We start from the raw sequence: 25182 nt of genomic DNA, 5'->3' as shown, positions 1-25182 counted from the left end.
GCCTGTGTCTCCCAGCAGGAGTCTTGGGGGGGGGGGAGATCCTGGGAAGGTGTGCCCACCAAAGATGCTAGCCACACTTCTGAGGCTGTGGTCCCTGAGAGGGAGATCTGAGATCTATCTGGTACCGGCTTCTGGATACGAGTGACAGATAACACAAGTGTCAGCCACACTCTGTGGTTGAAACACCAGATCCGGGTGGCAATGTGGTGGCTTTGTGGCCTGCAGCTGTGTGGAGGCAGATAGGGCCAGGGATCCCATGTCGCCAGAACCAAAGAGGGGAGGGGAAACACTCTTACAGCATCCCCTGATGTCTCACCACGCTCCTGGGAGGTTCTTGAGCATCGTGTTGTCAAGACTCAGCCCAGACAGTGATTGAGCCTGGCCTTTGTAGTCTGTATAACAGCCACTACCGAGGCCGCCAAAATACAGAGTCACTGGGAGAGAGGAAGGCCAGATCCTTACACCTGAAACACTGTCTAGCCCATAGTAGGCGCTCGCTAAATAACTGTTGAATGGATGAATACATTAACCAGACAAAGTGCAGTTCTGGCAATGTGGAAGCCGGTATGGCCTGGCGCGTGCCATCAGGGCCTCCCATCGCAGGCCGGAAGATGGATGTAAACTGAGTCAACCAGCCAGCCAAACCGTACTGCTTGGGTCAGTGAGCAGCTTTGGTGGCGACAGGAATATCTGTAGGAGTTAAAGCCGTTTGCGTGGCAGGTAATGACAACAACAAAAAGTTTCAAAGTCGTGGAAACAGAACTAGGGAGCTGATGAGTCCACAGGACGGAGGAGTCCGTCTCTCACTGTGGCCTCTCACTTCCCTTCTTCCTCACCTTCCCGATTCTCTGGGCTCTGTGTTTCTGTCACCTTCCTCTGGGGCAGGCTTTCTCGTTCCTCCTAGTCTAGGTATCTGTCATCCAGAGGGTAGCCACATGAACAGAAAGGGGCTCCTTTGTCCTGATAACTCCTCCAAAAGTCCCAAGATGGACTGTTGCTGGTCCAGGTGGACCATGTCAGGACAATGTGTCAGGACAATGGCCACAGGCGGCTCAAGGCTCTGACTGAGCTTGGGAGATGAGCTGGTCCCTTTTAGAAAGAGCACCATGGGTCTAGGGCGACCAGCTCCCCTGAGAGCGGACCAGAGATGTGCCCCGGGGGACAGAGGAGACACTACAGGTGCTACCAGCAGTATCCACAGGACCAGCAAAGAAGGCGGCTCTCACTGAGCCTGAGGGTAGCTGAGAAGGAGGCGAGAACTAGAGCCCAGGAGTGTTGGACCAGGGGAACTGCCTGTGCAGAGGCCTGGAGGCGCATGACAGCCTAGGGAGGAGAAACCAGTGGAGCACCAGGGCAAAGAGGGACATGACAGGTGACTGACACTGTAGTCCAGAGCATGGCCAGACACACACCAAGTGCTGGGTGAGCCGTGGATCAGAGGGAAAAGGCTGCCTAGCGTGTTTAAATGTATTCATTCAAAGGACACATTTACCCTGTAAATACACACCAGCAACTCACTCTGGCAGGGAGGCCAGAGAAGAGAAGGAGGGTTCAGTCCAGGTTGGAGAGCACCAGGCTTAGTTGGGTGGGAGCACTCTTCCTGCTCATGGCTATGTTCAAAGCCTGTCCACTGCCAGGCAAACTGAGTTCCAGAAACCAGTTCCGGGGTCCTGTTGGGTGATCTGGAAGGCAGCCCATAGGCAACCGTTTTGTCCCATCTGTCATCAACAGAGCATCTCAAACTCGATTTAAGGGCTCACTGTCCTGGATGCCAGCCGTGCAACTAACCTTGTTCCTCCATTCTCAGTCTCCTCGGCTGGAAAGATTGTGGGGCTGGAGAGAGGGCTCATGGGTAAAGTGCTCCTGCACAAGTGTGAGGGCCTGAGTTCGGATCCCCGGTGTTCACATAAAAACTGAGTGAGACGGTGCACACCTCTGATTCTGGGACAGGAAGATCACTGGCCAGCCAGCCCAGCTGAACTGATGAGCTCCAGGGTCAGTAAGAGAATCTGTCTCAAAAAATAAGATGGAGAAAGATACCAGCTGCTGACCTCTGGCCTCCATGTACACACACACAGACACACACTCGCACACACTGGCTTTGTAATGTCATATCCCTCCCAGGGCTGTGATGAGGATGAAGCAGAACAGCGTTCAGACAACAATGACATTGCGGCCATCGCTGTTAACCTGGTTGTCTTCAAGGTTTGTTACCTCCGTGCTCAGCCTACAGAACAGCAGAGCGACAGCGTGCAGGTCCACCAGATAGGAAGCCTCTTGCTGGCGATGTGCTCTTGGGTTGATGTCGTCACCTCTCAGGGTTTTCCCATCTTCGTGCTCAGGCAGCTGCTTACGGGTCTGCCCCATGAATCAGCACCTAGTCTTAAGAGCTTGGAAGAACTCCAGCTCGGCTTCTCGGGCTTGCCCGGCAAACACCTTTACCTGCTGAGCCGTCTTTCCAGCTTCTCATTGTTCAGACTGTAATCCCACGTTTTGGGACATGCTTCCTGAAGACAAGTAAGACATGAGCTAACAAAGGAGAATTTGGAAACCACCACCAGAAAATTAACTCACTTGTTCATTCATTCCCCTCTGCAAACACCTCTCATGGGTCACTATCGGGCAGGTCTTTGTGCCAGGCCTGAGGAGCCAGTCTAGACCCACCCACCCTCTTGACACAGACACTCCTTTACTTATTGTACCTTGGGAAGTGCATGGTTCCCCCTTCAGGCCATCTAGCTCCGGGGACACTGGTTCTATCCCCCCAATCCTGAAAGGCATTTGATTCAGGTCCCTTCAGGTAGCACATCAACACCCTGGTGACAGTGATCAGACCCTGAATGGGCATGAGACTCCAGTCCAATCAGTTAGAACATTTCCTGGCTATTTAGCCTTTACTGTTAGGGGAAGCATGCTATCTTCCCACTAGCAGCCTGGGGCCAGTTGAAAGCTCCGGGAGACTGTTTTGCCAACTGCTTGTAGGAAAGACTCTCAGGGAATTAAAAGTAGTAATGGGAGAGAGAGAGAGAGAGAGAGAGAGAGAGAGAGAGAGAGAGAGAGAAAGGAAGAAGAGGAGGAGGAGAGAGAGGAGGAAGAGGAGGAGGAGGAGAGAGAGGAGGAAGAGGAGGAGGAGGAGGAGGAGGAGGAGGAGAGGAAGAAGGAGGAGAAGGAGAAGGAGAAGGAGAAGGAGAAGGAGAAGGAGAAGGAGAAGGAGAAGGAGAAGAAGAAGAAGAAGAAGAAGAAGAAGAAGAAGAAGAAGAAGAAGAAGAAGAAGAAGAAGAAGAAGAAAGAGAGAGAGAGAGAGTAGGGAGAGACAGGATAGTGAGTTCATTGCTTTGTTTAAAAAAAAACTTGATCAAGCTGTGCCTGAAGTCTTAGGGTTTCTAGCTATGTGGATCAGGAAGTGCTCCTTTTAATTTGAACCACTTTGCACTAACTTTCCTGTTGTTTGCATGAGAAAGGGTCCTGACTAAGCCAGGCATCTTCCAGGCAAGGGGTGGGTGGGGATGGTTTACTGGAACTCTTTACCGCAGATGTAAATTGGTTCGCAGCAGAGTCTTGCTCTGAAAAGCTGGGGTCGCATTCTCAGACATCACAGTCAGTCTCGGACCATTGTGAGAGTCCTCTCCTCCTGCTACCCTGTGCCCTGGGCTGGCACACCTGTCACATAGCCCTGGCAAGCCTCAGCTTCCTCATTAATTAGATGGACCCATTATTAAGGCATAGACTTTAGTGGAGTATAAATGTAAGACAGTATGTGCTGAGATCGGGGTGGGGGCTCTGAGTTCTAGGAAGTAGTCAAAGCAGGCGTTCCCCAGTGCTGCCAGCTCCTGTTGCCCGGTGTTGTGTGAGGCCTCTGGAGGTGCAGAAGCCACACAGGCCCTTCTGGCTGTCTCAGGAAGCTTCATGGAGGAGCCCTCCAAACGATTTCAAACCATAATGAACAAGGGGGCTTCCTACATGGGGTGGCCAGCAACGCGAATCAATACCAGTCGTAGTGAGTGTTTATCGAACACTCACTGTGTGTTAGGCTTGATGGGACATGCTCCATATGTCAACTTGTGCCATGATCCTAGAAAGAAAAAGGGAGGGGGGATTGAGGGAAGGAAGGAGAGAAGGAAGGAGGGTAGGATGGAGGAAGAACAGACTGTGTGGCCAGCACTTAGTCCAGTGCTTCCTACCCCCATGGATCAAACGCTTTATTCAGGGAGGGTGGACAAGGCCAAGCAAAGGATTCCTGAGAGGCCACAGCTCTTAGATGGCTTTTCAAGGACAGTGGGTCGGGAGAGCTCCAGGCAGCTGGTGGCATGGGGGCTGGGGCCAGCTGTCTCCTGCTGACCAAACCTGAGTCCCCCCTCCAGGCCTCTCGTAGTGAGCCCTCAACAGCTGCCACAGTAGAAAGTGCCTGTTGGCCATAGGCGACCTGCGGAGTGGGGCCAGTGACCCTGGGGTGAAAGGTTCACCTGTGGCACCCGGCCTCCTGCCTCACCATCTGTCTCACCACCTGCAGCTGCCATTTTGGCTTCTCTCCTTCAGCACCAATGGAGAAGCAGCTACATATGCAATAAATGAGAACTAGACAGGGCATCCTCTCCTCCAAAGGCCTGGGCAGGCTGGATGTCACTGTGTACTGGCTGAGAAAGCCAAGTGGGGGGGGTACCCACATGCTGACAGGAGGTGAGGTCTCATGGACCCCAGGAGCATCTCTGGTGTGTAGCCACTCTGTCATGTGTAAAGCAGGTTCCTGTCTCCTCCCTGCAAGGAGCTGGAGACACAAATGAGATGACTCTGTCACCCTGTGACCCACCTGGAAGCAAACCCGCTGATGGCAGAGCCAGCTCTCCCAAGGTCCATGTCCTGGAGTAGCTTCCTTAGGCTGCTGGGGGCTCAGCTTCTAAATCTGTAAAATGAGGAGTTAGGTGTACCCATGTGTATGGCATCCATAGAGCCTGCTGGCCCTGGTAAGAGAGGCAGGAGGATCCCTGAGGCTGGACAGACAGGCTAGCTAAACTGGCAAGAGACCTTGTCTCAAGAAATAATGTGGAGGAAGACAGAGAAAAACACCAGATATGGAACTCTGACCCCTACACGCATTTGCACACACGTGCATACACATAAACATATGCACACACATGATCATGCACACACGCATACAACACACACACACACACACACACACACACACACACGAATGCAGCCTCCCTTGCCTTTCTGCCCCTGTGGCTGGTGCAAGTGGCTTCCCCTTACTGTATTTCAGTTTCCTCACCTGTCACAGGGAGGTACCCCCTGTCCCTGCCCTCCCCCTGGAATTAGATAAGTATCTTAAAATACTTTTTATTTGGGCTTGGCAGGTGGTAACTTGGAAAGTGATCAAAGTCTCACCCATTAGGAAAGGTCTGTCACCAGGTTTTTGGAGGAAGGGGCCCTCTGATATTCAGGGGCAACTTTTGTGTAGTCTTTGGGTGTATGAACACAATCCCCAAAGGTAGCATCTCCTAGGGTCTCTAAGAGCCAGCTCTGTGGCATTGAAAGTGTAATCTGCCCCTTTCCCCGGGGAGGGAGGGTCAAACAGGAGAGGGTCACACACAGCAAGCACACTAGCCCTGTGACTTGTGACAAAGCAAACCACATGACTCCCTTTGTGGAGGACCAAATGGACTCAGCTCAGAGGGAATTCTCAGAGCCCATCTACAGAGAGTGTGGCTGGTCTCAGCTAGGACTCCCTCTCCTGTCAGAGGGAATGTTTGACAGCAGAAATCTGGAAGAGAGTCCCCCTTCCAGCATCTAACCCAGTGATTCCCCACCTTCCTGATGCTGCGACCCTTAACTGCGGTACCTCGTGTTATGGTGACCCCCAACCATAAGATTATTCCATTTTTATTTCACAACTGTAATTTATGAATCATAATATTGATATCTGATATGCAGCATATCTGATATGCGACCCCTTCATTCGACCCCCCCCAAAGTGGTTGTAGCCCACATGTTGAGAACTGCTGGCAGGGTAATTTCCCCAAGTGTCAGTGATCTCCATAAAAGCCCTGAAGTAGAGCTGGGCAGTGGTGGCACACGCCTTTAATCCCAGCATTGCAGTCTGTGGGTCCAAACAGGAAGACTCCCATCTCAGGGCTTCTGTGAGCCCAACTGTATGTGATGCAGTAGTCTCTCTAGACCCACGGATAAGGCATGAGGGTGGGGACAGGATGTCTGAGGTTCCATCTGGAGGTGACCGTCTGATGCTCTGGCCGATGGTAAGGGCTGTACTGGCATTGGGCGGCTATAGGTTGGCCTCTTGCTGGATGGTGTAGAGGGAGACCCAGCCCACTCAGCAGGAGGCCATGCTGTGGGCCTGCCTGCTGCTCTGCTCATTTTAGCGTCTCTAACCTGGAAGGAAAGACAAGACCAGCTCTTTCGAGCTCTCCGGAACACTCTTTAAGCTGTTTACCATGGCTTTCCTCCCGGGAGGACCTGGCACTCTGAATAGTCTCAAACTGATTGCTGGGCTACATCTTGTCTCAAGTGTTGTTCAACCTCCAGCATGCTGGGTCTGAAGAGGCCCAGCTCGAAGGAAGGGATGGGAAGGAAAAGCTATTCCTTGGTCATCCTGTCCCACAGTAAATAACAAGAAGGTTCCCTGTCCCTGGTATCTGACCTTCTGGACTTCAGCCTCCTCATCTGTCACAGAGTCCCACTGTACCTAAAAACCAGCAACGTGGGAGATGTGGTGCCCTCGGCTAGACACAGGGCTGTGAGCAGTGCCCGTCACTCTTAAGATACTGGACACTGAGGACAAGTTGAGGACATCCTACAAGCTCCCTGTTTTTAATCAACTCTAAGACATCTCGAGGAGCCAGCAAGGCTCGGTTTGCCTACTGCCCACAGTGAAGTCCAGGGCACCACCCGGTTTTGAGACTAAGGCCTTGCAGAGCACTGGCCACTGAGAGGCCAGAAAATCCTCTGCAGTGGCGGGGGGGGGGGGGGGTCCCGAAATGCAGAAAACACTGAACTGGATTAAAGCTTGGTCTGTGGGGTCCCATGTGCTCCAGACAGGGATAACCTCAGCACTCAGACGGGCTGAGCACCCTTGGAAGTGGGGGGAAGTGTAGGGGTGTGTGTGTGCACGCAGGTGTGTGTGCACACGTGTACCTGTGTGTGTGGAGACCAGGGGTCAGGGTTCAACACTGGGAGCTGTCTTCATTTACTCTGCATTATTTTTAAGATTTATTTATTTGTGTGTGTGTGCACTCACAATTTTGTGCACACAGAGTTGAGAAAAGTGTCATATACCTTGAAAGGGGAGTTACCTGGAGCTTAGGTGGCCAGAAAACCCCAGGGACTCTCTTATCTCACCCCAGGGACTGGAATTAAAGGTGCCACACACAGGCCCCATGCCTGCAGGGCAGACCCCTTACCGACAGGACCATCTCCCCCGCCCCATCACGGAAGGTGTTGAGTTATACTCAAGATCTGGGTCTATTTATCTAGCAGGTGGTACCATCTTGCTCCAGAGGCTGCTCTCCCTAGTACCTGCTTGCTCATACGTGAACTTCCTCCTCCGCTGGCCCCACTCAGCCCCTGCAGGCCCTGTGGAACCTCTGCCAAGCCTGACCTCCTGGCTCTGGAGCTCCAAACCCTGGGAGGTCCAGCCCGAGGAGCCTGCGTGCAGGGCTTTGTGTTTTATTACTATTTATTGTTCTTGTTATTTTAACATTTATGGAGTGCGTCTTAGCTGTGAACTCGCTTCTCCGGCGTCACTGTGGTCAGAGTCTCTCCAGGGTGCGGGGCAGAGTGTTTCTTTGATTCCTGTCTTAATGTCTGCCCTATCCACTTTATTAAAAACACTGTTCTGCTTGGGACTGCCTTTGTTCTCAGAACTTTTGTGCATGTGGCCCCAGGTCTACCCAAAGCCCCTTGACACCATTCTTTCAACACAGGGGCATCTGTGGTGGCCAGAGGCTAGAAAGCGTGCTCTGTGAGTGGCCAGGGAGTAGTAAGTTCAGGCTCTGAGGGCCAGATAGTCTTCTAATAGCTCTTTAACTTCAATCATCTTGTGTCTGTGTCAAAGCAGGCACAGACAATACAGGAACAAACAAACCTTTATTTATGACGACAGCAGCCAGAACCATTCCGGGGGCCATGGCTTGCAGAGATGAGTTTGGACGGCTTTGTTCAAACTGGGGCCCCTCTTTTACCCTTCTGTGGATCTCACTTCATGCCCTTCTCACCTACTTCTTCTTCAAGTGATTCCCTAAAGCAAGATTTGGTAAACCCAAACCCAAAGATCAAATTTCCTTGTTTGTCTGTCATGTGAATAAAGTTTTATTGTCACAGGGCCATGGCCACTGGCTCCTGTATCTTTTACATGGTTCCCCTTCTGCAACGAAGAGACAAATTTCACACCTGTTGGCCCATGCCTGCCTTAGATGCTCAGCAGATGTGAATAGTGGGCACCGGGCAGCCTTTTGTCACCTAAGACTAAAACCAGCCCATTTTAGAATTATCTAGTCTACTCATTCCAGTTCTGTGGGGGGAAAGTGTGCACTGCTGTGTATGCGGAGGTCAGAGGTCAACCTCCAATGTCATTCCTCAGCACCTGTCCACCCTGTTTGTAGTTTCACAGAGAAAGGTCCCTCACCAGCCTGGAGCTCACCAGTTAGGTCCCTCCTGTTCCACCATAGAAGCTCTGGGGTTGCAGATGGTACCATATCTGGCTTCACATGTTCTGGGGATCTGAACTCAGGTCTTCATGTTTGTGTGGCAAGGGCTTTGCCTACTGCGTCGTCTCCCCAGCCTGGGAGTTTAATGTTGAGAACTGTGGTGATGTGAGATTCAGTGTGGCCAAACCCATTCTCGTGATGAAGACTCCGTTATACAGAAAATCCTATTCAAATCAGGTTAGCCAGAGGAGGGGAGGTGTGGGCTTGAGGAACTAAGGAGCTGGGGTGAGAATAAGATTGAGGCACAGCTGGGTCAGGGCTCAGGTGAGACAATGGGGATTCCTGGTGCTTTCTGGCTGTACCCCATTGTCTGTTCTCCTTGCTGTTTTGATTTGATCCTCAGCTTGTACACGAGTCAGATGGTGGGGGCATCCCGGCCACCCATGCTCTTAGGCACACAGTGGGAACTCAGTAACTGTCCATTGGATGAATAGACTGCACAAGCTTGGCTTAACAGCTTGATAGTTTTCCAGCTGTTGATTCCTATCCTTGAAGTTGGCAGTTTATCTGTCATAATATGGAGGGAGAATGGAGGCAGAATGCAGTTCCTGGTCATGCCCCCGACTCACTGTGGGGCCTCGGCAAGGGTCTCAGCCTTTGTCTGCCGGAGCTGTGCATCTTTAGCCTTCCTGGAATGGAGCAGCGGGAAGCATAACGGTTGGGTGGGGCAGGGTGAATTGTGGGGTTGGGGGACCAGGGTGCATGCCAGGCAGTTGTCTCTGGAGTTTTGCTTTCTTCACCACATAGACATGGTATGTACCTGACACAGACTGCACACTGATGTGTGAAGAGCCATCTCTGTGGGTTTGTTTAGAGGTGATGCAGGGACACAGGTGAAGAGAGAACGTCAGCCTTCACAGACATGGCTGTAATATAACTATCAATTACTTTCAGGGACGAGAGAGATTACTCAGTAGTTAAGAGCATTTGTTCCTCTTGTGGAGGATCCAGGTTTGATTCCTAGCACCAACATAGTGGCTCACAACCATCTGCAAGCCCAGTTCCAGGAGAACCAACAGGCATACATATGGTGTCCATACATACATGCAGGTAAAACATTTACACACATAAAGTAAAATACATAAGTCTTTAAACAGTATCAGTTACTTTTTCAGAATCAGACAGAATATATTCTTGCTTCCCGTATTGTATGCCCCTTAATCTCTGTGAGACCCTTCCCTCCCAGAGACTGGGTCTTCACTACCATAAAACAATCTTCAGAACTCTAACCCTGGGTGTCTAAGATTCTGAGACTCAGTTCCCTGAATGTGGAAGACTTAGAGTCGGTCTTTGCATTCCAGAATTACACCTTGGTTGGAATGCTAGAGTCATGCACAAGGGTCAGCCTGCAGCACCGAATCGCAGCTCCATCACTGAGCTGAGAACCTGACTGATGACAGTATCTCCAGACTCCCTTGCAGCTAGGTTCCTTCCAGCAAAGGTCATGATTAAGCCATCTCTGCTGCTGATTCTGTCTCTGAGCATGGTCTAGAGGGCTTTGGTATGCAGCCTTCATAGAGTCTCAGTGGATACTCATAGTTTTATGTATTGGTTGTCATGGCATTGCAGTCCAGCTTCCCCTGGAGCTGACCCCGAGATGAGGATTCAGATGCAAGTGGTTTGTCTAAGGTGATTCTGGGAAACACTATTTTGAAAACAGAAAGGCAAGACGGGAAGGGAAACTGGCGTGAAGGATGTGTAGTCGAGCAGGTAGTTCTCTGGGCATTCAGAACTTACTGCTGACAAGACGTAAAATAGACATATGCTCCGGGCTGGAGAGATGGTTCAGCCTTTAAAGGCTCACAACCAAGAATAAGTACACTCTTTGGAGGCGTCCCTCAGAAGAGGCAAGGGAGCCTGCATATGCAAGGAGAGCCATTAGGATGTTAGCTGCTGTGGCAAACACAGCATGTAGCCCCAAGGCACCAGACAGTCACATTTCCTCCTACAGACCAATTTCAGATTTTCTGATAAATTTTGATCCTCTCCCTGGCTTCTCCTCCCTCTAATCCATCAAGGACAAGTCCACTTGTCAAGCTGATGAGAAAAGAGAAGCTATGATCGAGGATTAGATGCTTGAAGGGCCCCAGAACACATGTTTACAGATCTGTGTTGCATACCGTCTGTATCACAGCTACACGCTGCACACATGACATGTGCCCATGATCAACAGGTCAGAACAGTTCTTAGCCACACCTAGCTACAAGAGAGCTAGGGAAATAGTGTGCACCTGTATCTAAGAGTAAGATTCTGGTGAGCATGTTGTCCTCCTCAGAACCTCTGGAATCAGATGTCTCAGTTGGAGCAAAACAGGACGGATAGAGCCCTGTGTGCACTAAGCACCCACTAAGCATGACCTCCGCACGTTTCCTCCCTGTCTGCAATGTCATAATCCTCGTAGCCTTTGTCTCTGCGGATGTCTGCATCATGGCCAATGCTTTTAACCACTCATAATCCCCTACCAACTGGTAGCCCTGCAGATTGTCCAAACCTTTTAGAATTTCACATAAAAATCGATCAACACACCAAGTGTGCTAGACTGAACTATGTCCCCAAAGATATCAGATCCTTAAGACTGAAATGTATGTTAATTGGGCATGGTGATACACACCCATAATCCCAGCACTCAGGAAGTGGTGGCAGAAAGATTGTGAGTTCAAGGCCAGCTTGGGATATAAAATAAGAGTCTGTTTTGAAAATTAAAAATTAATAATTAGAATGGTTAAAGCTATAGAATGATGGCAGAGTACTTGCCTAGCTTGTGCAAGGTTCTGGGTTTGACCCCCAGGGGGGACCAGAAAATAAAAAGGTAAATGTTATTTTAGGTGACAAAGATTTTGCAGATAGAGTTGGATTAAGGATCTTGAGAGGAGAAAATTATCTTAGATTATCCAGTTTGTCCCCAAATGCAATAATGGTTTAGTGTTTCTTAAAATAAAAAGGTGAGCTGTATGCATCCCCATGCCACCTAAGGTAGCAATATGAAGACAGAAGGTTGAAGGCATTAGCCTTGAAGATCGGATGGATGCAGCCACAAGCCAAGTGGCATTGGGAGCAACCAGAAGCAAAGAGGTGAGACAAGAGTCTCCCCAGGATCCTCAAGAGAACACAGCTCTGGAGACACTGGAACTTAAAGGAGCCAGTGGTTCTAACTTTGAACTCCCAGCCTTCTGAAGTTTGAGAGAATACATTTATGTTTATCCTCAGCCACTAAGTATGTGGCTCTTCAAGACAGCAGCTAAAGGAAACCGGGACACCTCCAGGCTCTCTGGGGTTCTCTGAGTGATGAGACGGATAGGAAACTTGAGTTGGAGGTTGTCCCAAATTGAATTCCCTGCAATACTGCTGGCTTTCCTCCTGATGGGTGCATGCTTGCCTCCCTCCCTTGGTGGCTGAGATGGAGGCCACCTCCTCACTCCTCACCTCTTACAAAACCGCCGGCCACTTTTTGAAGTGGTTGCCCTGTGCTCTGCACTTCCTTTTATTAAAAACAAAACCAAAAAATGCATGCATTTAAAAGACACACACATGTTGCACAGTGGAAATCAGTTGTTGGGGTGTTGGCCCTCACCTTGTTTGAAATAAAGTCTGTGCTATTTGCTACTTGGAGCAAACTTTGAACCCAGGTCCCCTGAGCGTTTTCAGGGACCCTGATGTCTCCACCTCCCATCTCACCCTATGAATTCTGGGATTGCAGATGGACGTTACTGTGCCCAATTTTATGTGGGTTCTGGGGATTCAAACGTGGGTCCTCGTACTTGCACTAGGGCTTTACCAACTGAGCCATCCCCTGAGCCCCAACTCTGGCACTTCCTTCTCCCCAATGTATCTTTAGCAATAGTTAGTGCACACACTCCTTCCTTCCTTCCTTCCTTCCTTCCTTCCTTCCTTCCTTCCTTCCTTCCTTCCTTCCTTCCTTCCTTCCTGTCTTCCTTCCTGTCTTCCTGAACAGCAGTGGGTCATCATCTTAGCTGATGCTAGCAAGACACGGTTCCTCTTCAGAGTTTCAACCCCGACCTACATCCCACAGCATCCTCAACTTCCTTTTGTGTTTCTCTGCTGGGCGCGCACACACACACACACACCTGTGTGCACACAAATAAGGGTAAGCCTCTCCCTCCACCTGCTGCCACTCTGGCGTGTGAAAGTGACCGAGAGGCGGAGGCTTTGCTTGCTTACACAAGCACATGCATCATCGGCTCCCTGCAGTTGTCAGTCCTGAGTCCCACTCCAGGAATGCCAGAGTCACCGGCCCAGGGATTGACCAGCTCCTTCAGGAATCCCAGGGGTGTGCCTGGAAAAGCTAACAGGACAATGAATTTTATTTATGTTGCTCCTGGGGCGATGGAGGGTAAATGCTGGGGATTGAACCTATGGCCTTGTACATGCTAGGCAAGCACTTTCCCACTGAGCCCAGAAAATGACTTATTAAAGGGCCTGCTTGGACCATGCATAACAGATTAGGCCTGTTGGCCATGTGTCATGGTTCTGAGGCAAGGAACATGCGTAGGAAGAGGACACACTGAGGCTGATCTTGGAGCTGAACCTTCTTGACATGCTTGCCGAGTGCCCAATACTGTCCAGAGTGTTTCAGCTATATGAATTGTATCTTCCCAATGACCCCACTGAATGGAGAGCGTGTGGCTTCTGTGGGTGTGTGAGGGAACCAAGGCACTGAGAAGTTGTGTGACTTGCCCAGGGTGATATGGTTGGGCTCCAGGAATCCCCCTGCACAGACAGCACAGACTGCCTCTCCCTGGCCATAGCTGGCCCTGACAGGTGTTTCCAAACCAAACTCTGGGCCCCATATCCCTCTTGTCAGGTGATGTGAACCCACACTAAACTCCATTCTGTCTCCTCCGAGGTGTGTCTCTGTGTCCCCAGGGCAGAGCTCAGACCTGGTGCCGAACAGGGCACACAGTGGTCTAGGGTTGAGCAGAAACAGAGTGGCTATGGTGTGGGAGGTCCTGAGCTTGTCTTGACCACAGCAAGGCAGGGCCTTGACCTCGTGAACTGTGACTGGATGCAGGGGCACAAGGGAAGAAATCAAAATCAAATGGGGCTTTTGATTTTAGGACTCCAGAGGAAACCAAACAGGGTAACATGCTGGAGACTTAGGGGCTATCTGTTCTCGTGAGACATTTTAAAAGCTTTGTGTGGGGAGACATGCACGTAGAGGTCAGAGGACAGCCTCAGGTGTCAGCCAGTCCTCATCTGCCGCCTTGTGTGAGACGGGGGTCTGTGATCTCCTGGGAGGTGGTCTTTGGTTGTGCCAGACAGACAGTGGGAACAGTGCTTAGACTGAAGAGGCCGAGTGGCTAGAGGGCACTGATGCCAGGGTAAGCTGGTAAGCTGCAGTGTGTGTGTGGGGGGGGTGGATTTGGGAGGTGTTTGAGGTCAGAGGGCTGACTTTCAGGCCTGGCTTTCAGAGTTCTGAAGTGGGAGAGGCTCAGCCTGTAACCCATGGACTCAGTTCGAAGATGTGATGAACCACAGCCAGCACACACAAAGGGAGGGGCTGGCGGGGAGAACAGACAGGGAGCCCAGAGTGTGCTGCCTGAGGTCAGTGTGGTCTCTGCAGCCTTTCTTCCCTGTTTGGTAAAGAGCTCCACTGTGTTGTGTTGTAAAGTGGGTTTCTCACTGTGCACTGGGGGTCAAAGAAATTGAAAGCCACGGCTTTAGGTCCCTGTGAAGTTTGGAATTTAGCCCAAGGGCAATGGGGAGCCATTAAAGAGGTTTTAGTGGGGGCATGACAAGGCCAGAATGGTGTTTTAAAGCCTCGCTCAGGGAGCTGGCAGAGGGAGTCTGGGGGAGGCAGGCTAGGAGGCTGTTGGAGTCAGTCACCAGGGAGTGACAGCCAGCCAGCCTTGAATGGCAGCTGGCATATGGTGGGGGCGGGGCTTGCAGATAACTGTAAAAGGTTGCGTGTCCTGCAAGGGGCAGAGGGCAGAATACTGAAAAGTCTGTTTCCCTCCCTGGGGACCCCCAGACTCCTCCCCACCCACCTCCTTTCTGGGGAGAATGCTTGTCAGCTCAGCAGACAAAATGCATTTTATTTTATTTTTGTGTGTGTATGTGTGTGTGCGCGTGCATGCGCGCGCGTGAATGTGGGCATGATGTGCCACCTGGAAGTCAGAGGACAGCCTTGGGTGTCACTTTCTGCTTTCCAGTTGGTCGAGACAGAGCCTCCTTGTTGGCACTACGCCTCACGCGCCAGACTACCTGGCCCAGGCGCTTCTCCTGTCTCTGCCTCCCACCTCGCCATAGGAGAGCTAGGATTGCAGGCATGTGCTCCCCCACACCTGGCTTTACAGGTTCTGTGCATTCAAAGTCAAGTCTGCTGAGCCATCTGCCCAGCCGAAGGCTCTGGAACTCGCCCCCTCAGCCTGGCAACCTGCAGAACACCTTGCAGTACCCACTCATTTAGCATAACCCTAGCAAGAGGTGCTATTAATCTCCCCATGTCAAAGATGGGGAAACTGAGGCCCGGGAAAGGAGAGGCTTTTTGACTAGAGCCACAGTTCCCATCAAGTTGTGTGATGCCTCACACCTGTAATCTCGGCACTCATACGACTGAAGTAGAGTGGCCATAAGTTCAGAGCCAGCCTGTTCCTACACAGCTCTAGGCCAACCTGGACTATAGAATAAGACTGTCTCAAAAGCAGGGCGGGGAGAGGGGGGAAGGGTGGCTGGGGAACTGGCTCAGGAACTGGCTCGGTGAGTGTTTGTGGCACTGGCAAATGATCTGATTTGGATCCCCAGCACAGAATTAGAAAGCTGGCTATTGTGATGTGTGTCCTTACCCTCAGTGCTGGTGGGTGGTGTGGGGGCAGGCGCCGTAAGTAGTCCCTAGAGGCAGGCTGGCTGGAGAGTGTGGTTGAAACACAAACACACAAACTCAGTAAGGTCAGACCTCACCTTAAGCCATCAAGAAAGACACCCATGCTCACCTCCCGTGTCCACATGTACCCCCATCCCCCATGCATGCACACATCCACCACACACACAGTAAATGAGGCATAGTGGGTTCCCCAGCCAGGGAGTGAGTCTCCAGGCCTGATTCTGCATCAGACGTGACAGCTGCATGCTGGCTGGGGTCAGGGATCATCTGGGCCGAGGGTAGAAGGATTTGTTGAGGGCTAACTCAGCCAGTGACGTGCAGTAACAGCCCCCCAGCCTGCTCCAACAAGTGAACGACCAGGCTGGAATCGAACCAGCTTCAGGAAGAGCACTGTAGGGTTCAAGTCCACCTCTGCCCTCGCTCCCTGATCTCCTCCGGACTCCTATTCTGAAGTACTGGGTGTCAACACTCAGGCCCAAACCTGCCTGCACTTCTGGTCTCTTGCCAAGAGTGAGCCGATGACCGCCCTGTGCAAGGCCAATGGTGAAGAGGCACCTCCAAGGCAGAATTCACACCCATAGCCCTTTGCCTCCTGAACAAAGGGATCAGGAGACAAAGTTTGGAGTCATTTTGACCTCTCAGGTTTGTAGTCTTCTTTCTCTATTTCTGATCAGAAATTGTGGGCCCACATTAGCTCCCCAGGCCTGCGGAGCCCTCAGACCCACAGTTTACCCTCAGCCTCCAAGAATGCTAGGAAGTTCCAAGCCAAAAGTGCCACTCTGGAGCCTGAGTCTGTGCCTCCTAGCTTCTGCATCTGACGGGCCCTGCTTTCCCATTCTAGCTGGCTGTTTTCCTTGGCTCAGGAGGGAGCCAGGTGATCCCACCTGGCTGATTCGGGCCCAGGCCTGTCCAGTCTCCCAGACGCTCTGAGACTTGGCCTTCTGACTCCCCTGGACTTGGCACTGCTTGGCTTGCCTTGGCTTCTGTCTGCCAGGCTGGGCCCCGTAATGACGAGTGGCCCTTTTCAGAATGTTTGTCCAGTCAAGGTTGACAACATTCCCAAGCCACCGTCTGTTGATTTTCATGGGAAGTCCTGGCTCCACAGCCTTCGCGGATCGGCTCCCCGGCTTTGTCTTCTCTGTAGGGTGGAGCCCATGAGGAGGGTGGGGAAGCCGGCTGTGTTTACAGAGCCCTAGTCTGAAGGCTGGCAACCATGCAGGCTGGGACAAGGCAAGCAGCAGCATTGCGTCCATGAGGTGGCCCTTGAGAGTCTTTGGAAGAGGCGTGTGGGAATGTGGGACAGGAGGGCTCTGACAACCGGGTGCTTTTGTTTCTACGACACCAGGGGTGGGACTCGGGACCTTGTGCATGTTAGGCGAATGCTCTGTCGCTGAGCTACACCCTCAGCCCAACAGTAGGGATGGGAACAAGCACACATCTACAGACTTCATTTAAACTTCATTCATTCATTCATTCATTCACGTGTTCATCTAGTCATTGATGGGCCAAGAATTCATTCAGTGCATATTCCATGCCAGGCGCGGATCCAAGCCCTGGGGACACAGCAGAAACCGTCTAGTTTCACTCTCTACCCTCATGGAGTATAGACTAAAGTCTCAAACTAGTCAAAAAGTCTAGAAAGGGTGTGGCATGGATTGCACATGAACACTGGAGCACTCGTGTTCACACACGCACATACGTGCACACCACACACACACACACACACACACGAGTTTGAATGCTCCAGTAGCCATAGGAACAGACTGAGAAACCCTTCATTTAACACAATGCATCCAAGTGTCACCCACTGGGACAGAGTCAACACTGTGAGGTCACCATGCACTGTGTTGCTGGTTTTGTTTCTGGTTCTCGCCGAGCTGCAGTGTTTGGGCACCTGTCAATCAGCTCAGCACACCAAGTACCTGTGGCTTATGTGGACTGTACAGGATCCGGAAGGAGAGGTGAGTATCACACAAGGGTGCACCCTGCTGTCCACCACAGCAGTGACTCGCGGCCCACGAGACGGTAGTCGGGGTGCCCTGCAAACCACTCTGGTAATGGCGGTGGGAGTGTTGGGGAAGGGCTGCCTGGAAGCGGTGGCAGGGTAGCAGTGCCTAGCAGTGGGGGAGGGGAACGAGATACAAGGCCAGAGGGAATGAGCAGTTATACACAGACTGAAATGCAGCAGAAGCTCACTGCTTGAAGTGACACAGGGTAACGCTGCCAGAGCAGGGAAGGATTGGTGGAGCTGGGTCTTGTGGCTCAGCCAGCAGTCCCTGTCCCCATTCCAGGACTACAGAGTCCCGGTCCTGCTTGCTTGACCACTTTCTCAGCCGAATGGATAGAGGATGGTGAGACTAAGCCCTTTGTCAATGATTAGCTAGGTGTGGCCGTAGGTTTAGCCAATGAGACATGAGGAAGTCATGAGAAAAGCCCCTCTTGGATAAAATGAAGCCATCTGAAGGGAGCCTCTCTCCATTTCCTTCCTTCTCACTGAGTCGGGTGTATGCAATCCTAAAACACCATGAGGCCAAGAGATGCACAAGGTACTCGGCCAGGAACCTGACACCTGACCCTCCTGGGCCACCATACACATCTTCTGCACAGTTAGCTTCCCTCTGTGTTTGCCCTGGGATGGCAAACATTTACCTGGTGTTTCATCAGTGTGAGTGCTTCCTGACAGCTCTTCTCATGGACGCAGGCCTCTCTTACACATTTGTCCAGCTGAGGTAGTGTTCTTGGTTAAGCCTCAGGGCTGCCAGGGCCTCGGCCCCCGAAAGAAAGGAAACCCCACAAGGGACCACTTGAGAATATTATCATACGCCTACCCTGGATCTTAGGGGCTGTCTTCACTCAGTCAGTTAGCTTCCTCACCCCCACCCCGCCTCTCTCTCTCTCCGTCTTTGTCTCTCTCTTGTGTGTGTGTGAGTGTGTGCATGCATGCACACGCGTGCATGTTCATGTGAGCAGATAAGTGTTTACATGTTCATGTGGGCAGATGTTTGCACGTTTGTGTGGGCAGGTATGTGTTTGCATGTTCATGTGGGCAGATATGTGCTTGTATGCTCATATGGGCAGATATGTATTTGCATGTTCTTGTGCCAGGAAGGTATGTTGCTTGCCTTCCCAGCTGCTCTACACTTTATTTTTGAGCCAAGGTCTCTCACTGAACCTGGAGCTCACTGTCTCGGCTGTGCTGATGGAGTGTGAGCTCTCTAGTCTAGGGTCCTCCAGCCTCTGCTTCTCCGGTGCTGGACTTGCAGGTGCACACTTCTGGGTTTTACACGGGTTCTAGGAATCCAAACCCAGGTCTTCAGACTTGCATGCAAGCCCTGTACCAGCTGAGTTACCTCCCTGGCTCTCTGTTCATTAATTTTTAAAATTTAAATTCTCCACTTTAAAATCTAATTTCCAAACTGATATTTGAAACTTTTATCTGCCCCAATACCCAGCGCTCTTCTAAAAGACCATTCTCAACCGTGGCACCTTTCCAGTTTGGGCAGGTGACTCCATGTTTTGGACTGTCCCATGTCCTGTGGAGTATCTAGCAGCACCCTTGGCCTCTGACCACTAGAGCCACCCACCCCCAAACTGTGACAACCTCCAGACACTGCCAGGTGTCCCCCCAAAGGGCAATCCCATCCCCAGAAAGTGTCACCAGCCACTTGCCGAGTTGTCATCCTGTCCAGGCCTTCAGTGTGTGACTCTCCCTCCTCTCCCATGTTTTTTGTACCGTGGGCCAAGGCTTGGTGCATAATGCGCTCCTTTTCCACCAGGACAACTGGCTCTCTGGCCTCTGCTTTGCACTTCTTCAACTAGGAGAAGCTGTCAGGCTGGGTGTGGGGAAGTGGGGGAGCATTTGTAATCCTGGAACTAAGGAGGCTGGGGCAGGAGCATCACAAACTGAAGGCCAGCATGGTCCTACTCAGAGAGAACTCAGAGAGATGGTGACTGACGCACAAAATGAGGAGCAACAGGTGAGGTTCAGCAGCCATTGTAATCCCACGGTCTGCAGTGGAGTCCATGGAACATTAGCTCTCGGGAGCTGTGGCTCCATCTGCCTTCTCACCCTCTGGATTCCAGGGAATTTGGTCCTGGGAGCGCACAGTGGGAGTTCTGTGGTGGGAACACATAGTGGGAGTTCTGTCCTGGGAGCGCATAGTGGGAGTTCTGTCCTGGAAGTACATAGTGGAAGTTCTATGCTGGGAGCACATAGTGGGAGTTCCTTCCTGGGAGCACATAGTGGGAGTTCTGTCCTGGGAGCACATAGTGGGAGTTCTGTCCTGGGAGCACATAGTGGGAGTTCTGTCCTGGGAGCACATAGTGGGAGTTCTGTGGTGGCTACATGATGACTTATTCATACCTCAACTTCTAGTTTCTGCTTCTCTCCAGTTCTCGTTTTGGTTTTTTGGTTTTCACTCTTTCACTTTGCTTGCTTTGGAGTGTGTGTTCATATTATGCAAGGGTATGTGTGAGAGAGCATGCATGTGTACATGCATGGAGGCTAGAGGTCAGCCTCAGTTGTCCTTAGGACTGTCGGCCTTATTTTTGAAGCATGGTCTCTCACTCGGACCTGGAGCTTGCTGGTTAGCCTAGGCTGGCTGACCAGTGAGTCCCAGAAAGCTGCCATCTCCCCAGCACTTTAGACTACAAGTACAAACCACCGTGCCTGGCTTACGTGGGTCCTGGGAATTTAACAAGAACTCACACACTTGCATGGAAGCACTTTCTGACTGAACCATCTCCCCACCCCACACTAACTCCCTACCAGAAGTTCCCAAACCCCAGAAATTGTTCAGCCCACATTTGTGTCTGAGCTAAAGTTACTTTGCAAAGTTGGGAGTCCATTAGCCTAAGCCCCCGGCCTGGGTCACACTATGGCATAGTCTCTGGGGCCTGGCCTTTCTCTAGCAGGTTCTGCCTGGCCCAGGGGACATCCCCAAAGCTGGTTTCAGCTTCCATTAGCACTGAGAAATGCTGCTCTATTAAATCACAAGAATGAAGTATGAAGATGTGTGTGGTACGGGATACAGAGGCCAGTACATCCCCCAAGACTCAGCCATACACTTGAAAGCTAGCTGGCCCTGCAGTGGCAATGCCTCTTGTATCTCTGAGGCCACTTTGACAGAACAGGTCTCCTCTTAACCCATCCTGCTCTCATCTGAGGCCTGATCCTAGAGACAGACCAACTTTAGGGGCTTTGACCCAGCTCTGCCTGTCAGCGCCTGTGGTCCCTGAGGGGACTTCCTTCTGCAGCTGGGTTCTCAGTGCTGTCTCTCTAGAGGACAGAAAAATGAGGCTATGACTCTGTACCGCATTCTGTCCTCAGAATTTTGCTGACAGTCAACCATGACGCCCTCACCAGAGCCCTCAGCAAAGGCTACCAGCCGGCTGTCTGTGTCACCATTTGACTGCTGAGGAAATCAAGGTCTCTGAGACAAGCAGCGCTGGAAAGCAGCAGATCTGGGGAGGAAAACAGGCACCCAGGGAGCTTGTCACAGGCTCTGGCGGGCTCTGTGCCTGGGCTGCTCAGGAGAGTGTATCAAGGGGAAGTGCAGATCAGTCAGTGTCACCTGTAAACACTGTGGGGGTGGGAAGATGGTGGCTTGGTCAGTAAAATGGTCACCGCGCAAGCAGAGGAACTGACTTCCATCCTGGAACCCACATAAAAATCGGGCATGGTGACTCACAGACGTGATCCCAGTGCCGAGTATGTGGAGACAGGAGGACCCCCAAGGCTTACTGAACAGGGTAAATTTTATTAACAGTCTCGGAGTTTCATGGTGTGATCAAATATCCCACAACCTCCCTCCTCCCTTTAAAATACATGAAATAATTGGAACGGACCACAAGCATTTGGGGGTTTATGAGAGCCCAGGATCATCATCAGAGTCCAGCTTGGTGGCTGTGGGATGTTGCCATTGAATGTGCAGGTCACTGCGAGTTTGGGGTCAGATAATGGCATGGGAGAATGCTGTGAATAAGACCCTTTCTCAATAACACTGTGCAAGCTTATACAGTTTGAAATCAGGTACCCCAGGAATTACAATTGGGGGGGATCACTCTTGGAGAAGCATGTGAATGTGCACCAAGAAGCTGTTTCCAACCATACGGGAATTCATTCTAACTAAGCCACCTGGGAAACTTGGGGACCCAGCCCAAGTCTTGGGCTGCAGGCAGCGTAGCTGGATTCTACATGGCAATGAAAAGAGCCAACTACATAGTTGCATTGTGGCCTAAAATGAACCCCAAGGTGTTGTTTGATTGGCTGGTGGGTTGGTACTGTTTGGGTTTGGTTTGGTTTGGTTTGGTATTTTGAGACAGGGTTTCTCAGTGTAGCTCTGACCGTCCTGTCACTTTGCAGACCAGGTTGGCCTCAAACTCAAGAGATCCACCTGCCTCTGCCTCTAGAGCCCTGGGATTAAAGGTGTGAGCCACTGCCTACTGACTAACACCGAAGTATTTAATAGACAAGATAAAAAAAAAAAAAAAGAGGGCAGGGAAATGTAAGATTAAATCGCATGGATCAAATGTATTCCTATCAGGGGCATATCTGTAATCCCAGTACTCAGATGCCTGAGGCAGCAGGAAGTTCTATGTTCCATCCCCAGCACTGAGTGAACCAGGTATGGTGGCACATGCCTGTTTTCCTAGCACTTGGGAGGTAAAGGTGAGGTCTACAGGGACTACACAAGATGCGGGGGGAAGGCATGAGGTGGGGTAGGGGCAAACAATTCCTGACTAATCAAGTAGAGGCCTTGGTCTCTGTCGTCTGTGTCCACTGTGTCCACACTCCGGATATGTGGAGTCACCCGCTGCAGGATCCCAACAGAGCTGGGAGAGCAGAGCCCTCTCTGGACTGTCGCTACGAGAAGAGGGCCCTTGTAGGTGGGATCTGCCACCACATTCCCTTATGCTGTCCCTGGCTCCCTCTCCCTGTAGCAGCTCTAGGCGTGCCTGCTTCACCCCTTTCTCTTGCTCAGAACCACCCCAGGAACGACAGCCAGGCAGAAGTCTTAATGGAAGTGGCATCTCAAGTCATCTGGACCATTGCTGCCTCCTAGAGTGGGGGGGGGGGGCAGTAGCATCTACTTCTCAATCTTTTGCACTTGCCCTCCAGATAGAGAGCCAGAGTGGGTGGGTGGGTGATGTTAATCAAGGCCGTGTCTGGGGAGGTGATAAAAGCTGTGACCAGTACAAATAAAAGCTGTGACCCGGGCAGTTTGGCACATTTAACAAGCACACAATAAATACTGGCTGGATGGGTGCCTTTATTCACAGAGTTCATTCATTTATCATGCCGCAAATATTTATGAAAACCACTACTAAAATCCCCGTAGGAGGTTTGGGGACTAGCAGGGGGACCTTTTAACTAGACAAAATCCCTGCTATTAAAAGGCTTATATTGTGTGGTGGGGGAGACGGATGGAAATTAAATACTCTCTCTCTCTCTCTTTCTTTCTCTCTCTCTCTCTCTCTCTCTCTCTCACACACACACACACACACACACACACACACACACACACACACACCACATAACGAGTGGAGTTTAAAAGATGGGGATGGAGCCCCACTCAGGACAAACATAAGAGAACTGAGGCCTTTGAAAGTGAGCTACAGGGACTGGCATTGCTGACAGAGGGAATAGCACATGCAAAGCCTCTTAGGAGAGGTATCACGACAAGACCCGACAAGGAGATACTCAAGTAAGGTTGGTTCAAAGGTTTACTCAAGGCAAGAACAACAGGAAACAACCTGAGGTCATGCAAGGACAGTGAAGGGGGCTCAGATCTGAGCTGTCACAGAGAACACACTGGAGGGAGGCCAGAGTGGCCCCAGGGAGATGGGTGTGGAGGCCACAGCAACATTCCGGGCCAGAGGAGGTGGTGGCCGGGAACTGATGGCCATGGACGTGAACTTGGCAGAACCTGGTTAAGGATCAGACTTGAGAGCTCCAGGAGAGGGGAGAAGACTGCTTCCTGTGTGAGCACCTGTCCCCATCATAGGGAGATGAGACCCAAGCTGACAGAGATCAGCAGGCGCTTTTGCAATTGAAATCAAATGGGGATAAAGCAGCCAGCGAGGCTGAGTTTGGACCACAGCTGTCTACCCAGAAGCCTGTAATTGCTGTCAACAGGCTTCGATTTCAAGCCCTCCATGGACGGGGAGTGTTGGCCCTCTCCAAAGCCCGCCTGGCCCATCTGTCCTCTCTCTTTCTCCCAGGGAGCACCCCCCCCCCCCCATGCTCAACCGAGGTAGCCCTGTACTAGGGAAGGTGAGTGAGGAGCCACCGCCTGGAACCTTCCATCTGCTTTTGATCCTTGCCAGCCTTTGAAGTCGCCCCGCCCCCAGCCTCCAGCTGTCAGCTCTGCTCCTGAGCAGCCCCGGTTCCCCCAAAGTGCCTCAACCCCTGGGGACCGGGGTGGTGACAAGGGTAATAAATGGAGCACCAGCAGACAGCAGCAGCCCCTCCCTCAGAAGGCCAAGAGGCAGGGCCTTCGAAAGCCTTTTCCTGCTGATTTCAGAGTTGGTTCTGAAGGTGGGGGCGGCAGAGTTCCCAAGGCAGGGAAAAGGTTTTTGTTTTGGGGTGGAATTTTGCAAATGCATTCCGCAGGCGTGCTCCCTTCCAAGCCTGTCTGTGTATAGGTTGTTCCCTCACCCCTGCAAAGAAAGAAGCTGCTGCCCTGGTGCAGGCCTTTGGGGAGGCAGCCTGGAAGGGAAGATACCAGCCCCCCACCCCATGGATTGCAGGACTCAACTTTTTCTCTTGAACTGCAGAAGAACCAGTGGTTTCTGGCAATGACTGTCTCAAGTCCCAGTGTCCCCCCTCTTCCTCAGTGAACCCTATAGTCCTTGACCATGGGACACAGAGTGTGTCTTAAGCCATGCTTGGGAGCTCACTCTCTGGCACATGCTCTCTCTGATTAAATCCTCAGGATAATCTGACAGCCTAGAAGATTCTATTAGTTCTCCATCCATATAACTGAAGCTCAAGAGGTTTTCATTGCTTGTCACATGCCATACAGCTGATAAGAGGGGGTAGCTGAGGGTTCAGCCCTTGTAGCAGATGGCAAGTCTGGGACTCTGTAGATTAGGGAATAGATTTTATTGTAAGGTGGGACCTGGGTTCAAAGCCTGATCTATTCTGTGTGTGTGTATGTGTGTGTGTGTGTGTGTGTGTGTGCACATGGATGCCTGTGTGTTATATGTGTACAGGTATGTGCACCTGTGTAATGCACACACACAGGTCAGAGAAGCATGCTGGATGCTCTGTTCTATCAAGTTCCCTCTTCCTTTTTCCTTTGGCTAAGGATCTCTTCATGAGCCTGGAAGTTGGCTGAAAGCAAATCCCAGCAATCCTCATGACTGTGTCTCCCACAGCACTGGGGTTACAAGCTCACGGGGCCGCACCCTGGCTTTTTACATGGGTGCTGGGCTCTGAACTCAGGCCACCCTGCTTACACCTGTTGCCCCAGAGCTCAACCCATTCTCCTGCACACTGTGGCTCAGAGATCACACTTTGGAAGCCGACTGAGAGTGAAGTGAGTCCCAGTTCTCTCGCTAAGAGGCCAGGTCACTGTGAACTTTGGTGGCATCATCTCTGCCTGCTTCGCAGGATGATAC

The 25182-nt window shown here is 51.5% G+C and overlaps 1 protein-coding gene across 1 annotated transcript in view; it reads left to right on the top strand.

Annotated features, from left to right (window-relative positions):
* Eya2 (EYA transcriptional coactivator and phosphatase 2) overlaps positions 1-25182 on the top strand; it is a 157914-nt gene that overhangs the window by 31296 nt on the left and 101436 nt on the right. The window lies entirely within an intron of this gene.

This window comes from Myodes glareolus, chromosome 10, assembly GCF_982192425.1.
Source record: "Myodes glareolus chromosome 10, mMyoGla1.1, whole genome shotgun sequence".
Lineage (NCBI taxonomy): Eukaryota > Metazoa > Chordata > Mammalia > Rodentia > Cricetidae > Myodes > Myodes glareolus.
This window is presented reverse-complemented; position numbering and strand designations above follow the sequence as displayed.